This window comes from Salarias fasciatus, chromosome 14 (genome assembly GCF_902148845.1).
Source record: "Salarias fasciatus chromosome 14, fSalaFa1.1, whole genome shotgun sequence".
Lineage (NCBI taxonomy): Eukaryota > Metazoa > Chordata > Actinopteri > Blenniiformes > Blenniidae > Salarias > Salarias fasciatus.
In genome coordinates, this window is record NC_043758.1 from 40,896,366 (window position 1) to 40,909,376 (window position 13,011).

Sequence of the window (13,011 nt, forward strand, 5' to 3'; positions counted from 1 at the left end):
CCTAATCTCCGGGTTTGCGGACCGAATTCGCGGCATATTCTTTCAGCAATTTATTACGGGCGGGTGACACTCGAGATTCGAACTCATGACTTACTGTTCGGCGATCCTTAGCATTACCTGTTGAGCTGTTTGTTTATTGAGTAAAATATCTGTAAACGGGAGGGTGACGACTATTTTGCGGAATACTACTTATCCTAAAATAAAGTGGTGGTTTTAAAAATGTTTATGTGTTTCTCCAAAGTTCACAATTTGATGAAATTACGTACTAAATTTAACCGCTTGGGCGGCTCTTTTATTAGACATAATTCTATCTTTAGGAGACAATGAAAACAAACAGACTCAAAGAAAAAGAAATACAAGGCGGGGTTAACGTTCACATAAGTCATGATTTTAAAAATACTGACGAGTATATACATCTGAAGAATGTTGATATTTCAATGTTGAATCCACAGTGAGTTTACGACACAACTTCAACCATTTACTATCAACGTTTTGAGTCCAAGGTTATTTTCCTATGACTTCATTTGAATCAATCATCAGCAGATGCTAACTCCAAATGCATAAAGACAGCATCCAACCTGCTGACAAGCCAACATTCACAGGTACAGGAAACTACGATCACAATCCAATTCTTTTTAAACAGATTTTATTGCAAAAACTTCACAGTACTCAAAATACCGGACCAGTGACGAATCTGCAGCGAACTCTTCCTCCATCTGCTGTCCCAGCATGCTATGGTGCTGACTGCCCTCAAAAGGGACTGTGACCGGCCGGTCCAAGGTGGCTCCAGACTACCGTCGGTCCTCAAAACAGGAATCAGGGTTCCCCGACAACCGCTGGACCAGCGATCCAGGGAAAAACACTTAATTAGCCCGACAGCAGCGTCTCCAGCTCCGTGGTTTTCGCAGTAAAGCGTACACATCTGACACACCTCCACTTCCGGGTTCACTCAGTCAAGCTAATATACACCATGGCAGCCAATAAGTGAACACAGACACAGAACTTCCTGTCTGTCGCCCTTCAAAATAAAACAAAAATAAAATACATCAAAACCCGTTTCATACATAATACGTCATCTCATCTCTTTCAGATGGTAAACACTTTTAATCAAGGAACATAAAGTTTCCCCCGACTTTCGAATGTTCAACCGCATGTAGACGTCGATATCGGGTCCTAATTTCGACGTCCAGATCTTCCATGTCATCTAGACGTCGAAATTGGGTAATAATAAGACGTCTAAATACCGCACCTATTTTGGACGTCCAAAATAGGTCGATAATTGGTCTTGGACAGACCGACGCAATATGGACATGATCTGGACGTCCATACGACGTCCCATGTTTAAGGGGTCTGGACTTCCTTGTTATTTTTTTTCAATTTTTAATTTTTTTATTTTTTCTCTCAAACACAGACTGGAGTGGGAGGTGCTAGGGGCACCGGTTGGTTGTATGGGGGGTAGGCATAAATAAGCTTTAGCTTCAGCCTACTCCTTTTTTTGAGCCAACATGTATTTTTTTTTGTTGTAAATCTTGAAAGTGACCAATGTAAACTGCTCAAAAAATGAAATTAATTAAACTAAACCAAACTAAACTAATTTTAAGCCATTTACAATGCATAGTTACCATAGTGACGATGCTAATCATCTCATCCTTCAGTCTGGCCTTGATGGTAGCTTTAGGGCCAATCCCAATTCTACCCCTTACCCCTTACCCCTCCCCCTATGATATGCGCGTTCACGAGGCTTCAGGGCTATCCCAATTCTCCTTTTTGAATAGGGGTAGGGGTAAGGGGAGGGCTATTTCACCCCTTTCAGCGAAGTCTGCATCGATGCTCCCTATTCTCTATAGGGGGAGGCGGAGTTTCACATTGGCCAGAAAAAAACAACATGGCGCCCACCACGGAGTCGCACAAATGTAAGATTGCTTTCTGTATACTATTTAAAAAGCTATAAAAAGTGTATTTGCTTCACTGAATTTATAGATAAACTAGCGTGACCGTGTCCCAGTCATGGATTAACGTTTTAGCGCTGCGCAGCACCGTTTCCAATCGTGAATTTGTAACTTATGAAGAGCACTAATCACTGTATTAACGTCATCTTTTATCATGTTTTTAACGTAATATGTTAGACACAGGGACCCCCGATGAAACCCGACTGCTGATTCAGTTTAGAGCCGGGTTCCTCAATTAGCGGACCGCGGTCCACGACCGGACTGCGGCACACCTCGCTGCAGACCCAGGGCAAATGTATGGGGAAAAAAAAGAAAAAAAAATCTTTCTTTAAACACTCCATGTTCCGTGTGAGCACCGTTCTGCACCGCGCCGCTCTGCGCGTGTCCAGCGCACTCCGTCGCACCGCACTGTCCTCGGTATCGCCCCCCCCCCCCCCCCCCCCTCTCCCACAGGGCGCTGAAGTCCGGACCCATGCTTGTATATAAAAAGCAAACGTGGACCTTCAAGATTTGTATTCGAGGACCCCTGGTTTAGAGGTTAAAAAGGAAGAAAAGTTTTTGAAATCAAAATACAGCACCAAAACACATTGGGAGTAAATTATATTATTCGTCTAAGCTATAATATGTCAGTAATAAAACGTGTTTATATAAATATATCTGTGTTACTTTAGGAAATTCATAAAAGAAAATGGCTTGGAAGGGGAAGTTACAGCCCAGCAAGCTTCAAAAAAGTGGGAGAACCTCAAAAAGAAATATAAGGTAAATAATAATACCATTTTTAAAAAAATAAAAGTAATTTCTAATGTAATTTCTATCATTTCCAATATGCATAATTTTTTGTTGTTATAGGAGTGCGGCGGGGCTTAAAGGGCCAAAGGGTATCCCAATTCATAGTTCTGCAAAGACAGCCCTAGCCCTCAGCCCTATTCTAAAAGGGGTAGGAGAGTGATAGGGGTAGGGCCAAGGGATGAGGGGTAGGGGTAAGGGGTAGAATTGGGATTGGCCCTTAGTGTCTTCGTCGCTGATGTAGTCCAGTTTGTACCTTGGGTCCAGACTTGTAGCGATGTTGAGCAGCTCCTGCGTTTTTGGATCGTGGTACTTCTCCTGAAGGTACTGCAGGATGGATGTTTTGATGTCACGTGCGAGTGAAGGGTCATCTTCCTTCACTTTCAGCATCCTTTCAAAGAGGCTGAGGACAGGCTTTACAGAGGAGACACTAACATACTGCTCTCCTGATAGGGCATCTGTAAATTCTGCCAGTGGTTTCAGACACTTGTTGATCACTTCAAGAACCATGACATCCTGCCATGACAGAAGGTTTGGGCCAATGTTCTTGCTCCGGTCACTGCACCGGCGGAGGACACGTGATGGCCTCTTGCTTTTCAAGGGCCCTTTTGACCATGGCTCGACGGGATCCCCATCTTGTTTGGCACTCCGTTTTCAGCTTGTGTTCAGGTAGCTGGAGATCCTTTTGTGCTCGTGCAAGCTCTCGCTTCCGCTTCCAGCTGTAGCTGAAGGCGCTCACCACCATATTGCAGACTCCCATTGCATGGTTGATTCTCTTGTCCTTCATTGAATTCTCTAGAGGCAAAGAGGGAAAAACAAGATCAGGAGGGTCATTATCAAAATATGGTGATTTATCAAGTCATAAAGTAAAAAAAAAAATCCACTTTTCACAAATTTAATTTCATAGGAAGTAATAATTAGCATGTTACCATGTTATCAACTATAATGGACAACTAAAACATTTGTCTTTTTTGTTTTTTTAATGTTATTTATAAGACCTATTCAGATTTCTGTCATTGGTGTTACCACACTTTAGGCTATGATAACACGATCCATGAATTCAATAAAACAAAACCAAAATGCCACATATCACCACATCTGGAAACTGTTGAAAAATATTAATATTAATGAATAGCCAATTTAACTGTATTCATATACGCCCAATGTTTAACCATAATAGTCCAACTACAAATAAGAGGAAATGTTTTTATACTGTCCAATGGTAGTGAAATTATGGTAGTGGGACAAGTGTTCTTTTAGACACAAAGGAAATTAAAACGGAAATTTAAAAAAAAGATATAAATATTTAAATCACAGTTATCAGAATAATTGGAAATGGTATTGAATTATATAATCTTGGTTTAACGTGGATGATTTTTTTCTAATTTTCAAGCATCTGTGTGTCTGGTAAATCCAGGGACAAGTTAATCACCGTATTTTGAAAATGACCCTGGAAATGAATTATTGCAACTGATAATGGTTTAAATGGTTGAAAAAAATGAAAGAAAGAAAACATATATAGGCTTTATTATAATAATTTACTAAGACATAGATCATCATCAAAGTAATGATGCACAGCAAAATCCACCTTATTCATTTCAGCATGACTGGCAACATGTTCTCAATGAGAGAGGGGCAGTTAATGTTAATTCTTTGTGAAATATAATTTGTGTGTCAAATGGACAGATACACACATGACATTAACATGATCAGTAATACAATTTTGATAGTTAATACATTTACACTCTGACTTAAATGAAACAGAGGATTTTAATGTGGAATGGAATAATGGTAATTTTGTACTCAGCTTACCTATAGCAGATGTAGTCTGTGTCTGAAACACTGGAGTTTTGTCCAGTTGTTCATGGAGCATGCTTTTATGATGTTCGATCCACTATCTGTAGCGATGCGCACCATCCTTTTCTGATCCAAATTCCAGAAGTTGAGACTTTCCACCAATCCTACAGCAAGTTCGTCACCGGTGTGGTCGTTGGGGAAGAATGCTGTCTGTAGGCACCGATTTTTCATGGTGAAATCAGTGGTTATGAAATGAACCGTGAGGCTCATATAAATCTTCATGGTTCTACTTGACCATAGATCAGTTGTCGCCGCAAAGTGAGTGACGTCCTACAGTTCTATCTCGACTTTGGATCTGGTGTTGTAGTACAAAGCAGGCAGCGCAGTGCGTGAAAAGTAGTTTCAAGACGGGCATGTGTAGCGCTTATCAAACGTCTTCACCATGTGCTTGAACCCAACATTTTGAACGGTATTTATCGATGCCATGTCCTTAGTGAAAAAATAGGTGACAGATTCTGTTATCTCTTGGTGTCTTCATGAGCTGACAGGATATGGTGTTACGTTGGCTATCACTTGGGTGATGGATGTTTGGGTTGTCTGGTGACCCGACTTTTTCTTTTTTGGGTTGTCTTTCGTGGCTTCTTCATACTGTATTTTGTGATGCTGTTTTAAGTGATTGAATAGGTTCATGGTGTTACCTGTCTTGGTCTTGACGAGGCCATAGCCTTGCTTACATATGACTCTTTTTTGCAAATCGTCGTCAGGAGCAAATCCAAAGAACTTCCACATGCTGGATGAATATTTTCTTTTTTCCGGCAGAAGCATAACTTCCCTTGTTGTTGTAGTAGTGCTCCCACTTGTTTTGTCACTGTCAACATCATTGTTGTTGTAGTCAGTCAGGTCACTATCCTCAATGCCCTCTTCGTTCATTTCCTTGTCGCTCATTTGTTTTTCGGCTGCTACTCCGTGGTTGTTCATCGCTAGCCTGGTGCTAATGCTAAGCCCGTCACTGCTCAGTGGCCACACGCGCATGCGCAGTTAACGAGTGTGGTGTCAGGTTGCCATACTGAGTAGCACATATCAGCGGCATGAGGAGGAGACGGGCAGATATCAGTCGCCGTAATTCGATCTTATTAAAAATGAGATACACTAGTGCCTGAATCGAGATCGAGGGTCCATTTTCGATTAATCGCCCAGCCCTATATTGAATGTTGATGCTTCAGTTGAGTCTGATTCCTTTTTCTCAAGCGGGAAGCTGGGGTTGTTTGATTCTGTTCTTTTAATCAGCATCATCACATACTAATGATTTTCTTTTTTTCTCTGCAGCCTCTGATGATGGCTTTTCTTTCACCTTTGGTGGCACCCTGGAGAGCAGGCCCAGCCTACAGCCCACCACTCAGTCCACCAACAGGAAGTTCCCTGCAGTCACCACTCTACCCTCAGTAAATGCTCTGAATCACCATCCACTGTACAAGAGTCAGAAACAGGTTCCGGGCAGGTCTGACGGTCAACCACAACACCTTGAAGACAGTGGAGGACTCAGTGCTGTATCAGCCGTCCTACAGAAGAACAGTGACCAAAGACCCTCACAGACTTCTCACGGCTCCAATTTGAATCCAGCCCCTGTGATTCACACCGCCTCTAGAAAGGATCCAGAAAGATCGACTGTCATCCCATACGCTTCAGCTGCAAGGGGAGAAGTCAGGCCAGGCAGTGATGAAGAGGCAGGAGCCATGCCCAGCGTGCAGAGTCCAGGTACGAGTCATGTTCTTCTTTGACTTTTTGAGGTGAGTACATGTAATCTAACTGTCAACACAGCCACATAATGCTTCTCAGTTTTGATATCCAATAGGACACACCTTTAACGAGGTAATGTTATCTTATCTTTTTTGCTCGGTCCAGTTTTACATCGGACACACAGTGGTGATGGTAAATGGTATACACTGATACAGGGCTTTTAGGACTGCTGGAGCAGAGCCCAAGGCACTGTACACCTTAAACCACATTCGCCCATTCACACACCACCAGGCAACATGCTCAGTCCATCCACTGAGGACAATCTGGGGTTTAGTGTCTTGCCCAAGGACACTTCAGTGACCGCTCTTCCAACAGCAACCCCTCTATTTGTAGACAAACTAGTGGATATGACCGGTAGATGACAAATTTTACACATTGGACAGGGTGCACCAAGAAGTACCCCGGAACCCCTCAGAAGCCTCCAGGTGCTCAGAGTAAAAGGAGAGCAAGGCAGACGTCAAGCTGTATATATGGGATCTATGTGAAGATGATTCACTGATTAGTCTGGAAGGTGTGGCTCGTGTGGGGGATGGGCTCAACAGCGTGGTAAGAAGACGGATTCACATAACAGACACATGTCTAGATATGATGCATTGCTTCATAAGGAAGCTGGCTCACACAGGAGGAGAGATCTGTACCCACATAAGATATGTTCAGTCTGAAATGAGTGAGTGAGTGATTTGGCGTGGTGTGTATGGGGATGTTTTCTCTCTGATGGATGAATATAATCTGGATAGCCATTCATGTTCTATGTCAGTCACTTTTGACCAGAAACACCACAGATGTAACAAGGTTGATTAAAACACTCAAAATTCAATGAAAGAGGCCATCATTACTTTTACATGTTGAAGTGCATGGTGTGAAGGATATCATAATGCTCCGAGCCAATCAGACGTAAAACACAATGTTTCTGAGAAAATCGGTCAGATTTGACTCGGACACGACACGAGAAATAAATCAACACATCATGAAGCAAACGGTTCTACACCTCTTCTCTGCTAAAGCCCAGATAGTTCCCTCTTAACATTGTCTTTGAATGTCTTTGATCTCTTGGCGCTTGGCGCGAGCTGCTCTCGGCGCTAGCCGTATGGTTGCTCCTCTGGTTTCCTGCTAGCAGGTCCCTGCTAACGTCATCTGTTGCTGTGAACAAGCTGAATATCAAAGAGTGGGGGAATGTAAAGCAATACAAATGCTAAATTACTATAGGGCACGAAAGGCTACATTACACCGCTGTGCATTGTGGGTCACGGCAACCATTTCAGCAGCTTGGAGTAATTGTTCGCATCTTGAGCTTCTGTGCACCGTGCCATGAGAGAGGGTACATTGGATAATTACACGAAAATGGACCGTACCGAGTAAAGCTGGGTCCTGTTTCTACGGCTCGGTACTGAAATCTTTGGTGAGATCGGCGGAACAGACCCATATGAGCACCATCACTGGACCACAGATTGAAATGACCAGTAGGGGGAGCATGAGAGCAAAAGTTGCATAGTTCTGCTTTAAGAATAAATGAGAGAAAATCAGCAGAGGACTATTTAAAGTCAGGACTTTTTTATTATGAACAACTTAAATTTAAAACACAAGAAAAAGAAAAACCAGCAGCTTTCAGATGAATTTACACTCCTTTCAACATCAGCTGTGATAACAAATATTCCAGCTCACACTGTGTCCAGCTGGAGGAACCCTGGCCTCAGACAGCAGACAGTGACCATCCAGTCAGTCAAAGAAACTCCTCGCCCTGCAGTGGGACCAGCAGGCTCACCTGGAGGTTACGCTGCAGCACGTCTGGTAAGGAGGTTCAGGTGTAGCGGTTGGAATGCTAACTGATGCTAACTCTCCGTCTCCTCCCGGCTGATATCTGTCGTTCTCAGCAGCTTTCAGCTCCGTGTGTCCCAGATACAGGGAGGGGGTCCGGTCTGGATGGGGGCCAGTCTGGATGGGGCCGGTCTGGATAGGGTCCGGTCTGGATGGGGGTCCTTCATTTCAGAGCTGGTCTGCCTGAAAGACACAGGAACGAAAACAAAAAAAAAAGACGCTGGAAAAGCTCATTAGTTTAAGCTTTGCTTGCTGCCTTCAGCTAGCTGGGCTAATGCTAGCAGCCCACTGTGTGACAGACAGGTTTCCACTTATCAGGATCAGAAGACAGCATGAATTTGAGTTTGTCATTTTGAAAGTGTGGTGATCAAACCAACTGGTGTTGATTGATGGTCTTAAATGTGATGTTTGAGCATCCAGGCCATTTTGGAGAGATTTAGTTTGTTCAGACACCACTCTGTTTCCACGCTGGAAATGCGACAAATCTTTGGGGTTTTTTGGAGCGGTTGTGTGAACAGTTGTTCCGTTTAACAACACAACACACTCCAACCATGTTTTTTAGTAGCTAGAAGAGAAAAACAATGCAAAGTGAAGTGTAGCCAGCTGATGTAAACAAGATCGCAGTGGTCCGTCCATCCCATGATGCACTGCAGCGTGACGTCAGCCTGTAGAGCCTTATACATACATTCATGTATCTGTACTTTACTTAAGCAAATGATATTTGTGATACGTTTGACCTTTATCCACCAAGACACCCTAGGTTGGAGGTCAATGATCAACTTTGTTGTCGTGTCATCTGACCTCTGACCTCGTGTTTTGGACACTCAGGTGAAGAGAGGAGCAGAGCTGTGGACCGATCTCCACCTGGTGGTGAGTTGGATTCGCTGGTGGAGGAGGAACCCGGACAGACTTGGCAGACCCAAACGTGTTGTGAGGGTCTGAATGTCTGGTGGAACCTTCTGTCAGCACCAGCTCTCCCGGAGGCACCACCTCCGGGAGAGCTTCTCTCATGTCCCGAGGGAGGCTGGGGACATTGAGTCCGAGTGGACCATGTTCTCCACCTCCATTGTAGAAGCAGCTGCCCGGAGCTGTGGTCGTAAGGTCTCCGGTGCTGCTGTGGAGGAAACCCCCGAACCCGGTGCTGTCCAGCTGAGGAAGGAGTCCTATCGAGCCTTGTCAGCTCGTGGGACTCCAGAAGCAGCTGACAGGTACCGGCAAAACAAGTGTACTGCAGTCTGAGCTGTTCTGGAGGCAAAAACTCGGGTTTGGGAGGAGTTCAGGAGGCCGTGGAGGAGGACTATCGGTCGGCCTTGAAGAAATTCTGGCAAACCGTCCGGAGCCTCAGGAGGGGAAAGCAGGTCTCCGCCAACACTGTTTACAGTGGAGGAGGGGATGCTGACCTCAACTGGGGGGATATTATTGGACGGTGGAAGGAATACTTCGAGGACCTCCTCAATCCCATTGCCACGTCTTCTGTGGAGGAAGCAGAGGCTGAGGTCTCAGAGGTGGACTGAGGTCTCAGAGGTGGACTCGTCCATCACCCAAGCCAAACTTACCGAGGTGGTTGGTAAGCTCTTTGGTGGTAAGGCAATGGTGGATTTGATTCGCCCTGAGTAACTGAAGTCTCTGATGTGCAGGGACTGTCTTGTTGACACGTCTCTGCAACATCGCTTGATGGTCGAGGGCAGGGCCTCTGGATTGGCAGACCGGGATGGTGGTTCCCCTTCTTTAAAAGGGGGACCGTAGGGTGTGCTCCAACTACAGGGAGCTTACACTCCTCAGCCTCCCTGGGAAAGTCCATTCCAGAGTACTGGAGAGGAGGATCCGACCGATACTCAAATCTTGGATCCAGGAGGAAGAATGTGGTTTTCATCCTAGTCGCGGAACCCTGGATCCACTCTAGACCCTCCATAAGTTGCACAAGGGGTCGTGGGACTCTGCCCAACCAGTCGATATGTGTTTTGTGGATTAGAAGGCGTTCGACTACGTCCCTCGTGTTGTGTTGTTGGCAGTGCTTCAGGAGAATGGAGTCCAGGGCCGTCCGGTGTCTGGATGACCAAAGTAGGAGTGTGGTCCGCATTGCTGGCAGTAAGTCGGACCTGTTCCTGGTGCATGTTGGACTCCGGTAGGGCTGCCCTTTGTCACCGGTTCTGTTTGTAATTTTTATGGACAGAATTTCTAGGTGCAGCCAATACCTCTCTCTTACTTAATAAGTAAGAGAGATTTTCCAGCTAGCAGCAATCCTGACTTTAATTTTTAACTTTTTATTATTTTTTTTACTCGCTGTATGATCCAATGTCAAGCCTGATAGTATTACAAATTTGCTTTTCTTTTGGACTTTAAAATTGGGTGGGTGTTCACCTTCAGTGTTTGAATATTATGTTTGCTTGTGAAAAAATAAAATGAGCACAGTAGTTGTCCTTATGCCCCTTCAGTTGTGTTTCAGTAGGTATCTCGCTGGGCCTGGCAGTGTCTTCTACCAGCTGTTTATTTGACAGGTTCTATCAGCAAGCAGCAATGCTACTGAAAGCAGCAATGCTTTCAGTAGATTGTTTCAGATTGTTTCAGTCCTTTGGTTGTGTCAATTCATTGTTGCAATCATGCAATAATGTTTAACATTCAGATGAAAATGTACTTTCATTACTTCAGTGTTTTCAAAGAATCAGAATCAGAATAGCATTTATTGTCTTTATACAAAAGTAAAACGAAATTGGAGAGCTTCTCCTTCAGTGCAAATATAATAAACTAAAAAAGAGCATAAATAATACATAAAAAAGTAGCAGCAGCCGCAGTGGCAGGCATAAATATCGCAGCTGTCGAGGTGTAAAATCTTCAGCCCCTCTCCATGAGGCCGCTCCAGCCGAGGCTTCCCCTCCAATCACGCCTCGATCCCACAGAGCCTTTTTGGATCCCAATATCAAGGTGTACAATAAGGACCTGACAACTTCTGGCTGTTTAGTGTGTGAATTTATTACAGGAAGATGTTGTTTCCCTGACAAGGAATTCTAGTCTTTGAGTCCCTGATCTACCTGAAAGTAGCGTCCAGCAGGCGAAAAGCAATGCCTAATCTGTGTGTGTATTTTTGATCCCTCGCTCGCAGGCGGGGTTCTCAAACAGTGGTTCTCGGTAGTTTTCCATCGTCCGCCCCGTTCTCTTTTCCCTGAGTATCATATGTGAGCAAGCAAGTATTAGAATAAGAATATTGAAACTAAAAAAAAATCCCACACAACAGTAGTGACCAGGTCATTGTAAATCCGAGTTCAGGATGGTGATGGCTCTCGGGAAGAAGCTGTTTTTCAGTCTGTTTGTTTTAGTTTTAATGCTCCTGTCGCGCCTGCCAGAGGGCAGCAGGTCAAACAGCTGGCGCCGGGGTGTGAACTGTCTTTGATGATGTTACGAGCTCTGCTGAGGACCCGGGTGGAGTAGATGTCCATCAGGGAGGGGAGAGGGCAGCCGATGATCCGCTGTGCTGCCTGGACTGTCCTCTGAAGCCTCTCTGTTCCGGACCAGGTGGAGAGGCAGCAGGTCAGCAGGCTCTCAATGGACCAGCGGTAGAAGGCCAGCAGCAGCTCCCGGTCCAGGCTGGTCCTCTGAGGACTCTCAGGAAGTGGAGACGCTGCTGGGCCTTCTTGATGACATCTGTGACGTTGGCCGTCCAGGAGAGGTCATCGGAGATCTTGACTCCCAGGAACCTGAATGTGTGGACCCTTTCCACACATTCACCATTGATGTAGAGGGGGGGGGGGGGGGGGGGGGGGGGGGTCACTCCTGTTCCTCCTGAAGTCCACCATAATCTCCTTGGTTTTTTGTGTGTTCAGTGCCAAGTTGTTGTCAGAGCACCAAGTGGTCAGCCTCTGGACCTGGTCTCTGTAGTCCGCCTTGTCTCCCTGTGAAATCCGTCCCACCACCGTGGTGTCGTCAGCAGACTTTCAATTTCAATTTATCAATTCAATTTCAATGTATTTTGGTACAGCCCAGTATCACAACAACAGCTGCCTCAGAGGCTTCAAGATGTTACATTGGTTGGTAAAAATAAAAACAGTGAATATGCATAATGTTAATATGTCAAATTCACAGTAACGAGACAAAACGAAGCAACCACCGCCTTAGACCCTCACATCCGAGTGTCCAGTTTGATGGCCAGTATGTCCGGGATGATTGTGTTGAAGGCCGAGCTGTAGTCCACAAAGAGCATCCTGGTATAGCTGTGCCGTTGTTCCATGTGGCTCAGCACCATGCAGGGCTATGCCCTGTGGACCTGTTCCCCGGTATGTGAACTGGTGGGGGTCGAATGCGGGGGGGAGACAGTCCTGTATGTGGTGAAGAACCAGTCTCTGGAAGCACTTCATGATGACTGGTGTGAGGGCAGCAGGGCAGTAGTCACTGAGGCTGGATGCGGGTGACTTTTTTGGAATGGGGATGATTGTGGTGGATTTCAGGCAGGGGGGAGGACTGCTGGGGCCAGAGAGAGGTTGAAGATCCTACTCAAGACTCTGGACAGCTGGTGTGCCCAGGCCCGGAGCACCTTTCCAGGTACACCATCAGGGCCCGGGGCCTTCCTGCGGTTCACTGCCAGGAGCACACGCCTCACATCCTGCTCGCCTACAGTTAGCGGGGGGATGGCGGGACTTGGTGGGGGTGGGGGCGGGGCCTGGTGAGGTGGGGGTGGGGCTGGAGCAGGTGAGTGTCGCTGCGGTGTTTCAAAGCGGGCGAAGAAGCTGTTGAGCTCCTCTGCCAGCGACACGCTCAGGTGTCCTGACGTCACATCACGTCCTTTGGAGTTGGTGATGTTCTGCAGACCCTGCCACACCTCTCGTGGTCTGTTGCTGGCGAGATGGGACTCTATCCTCCGGTTGTTTTAATTCCC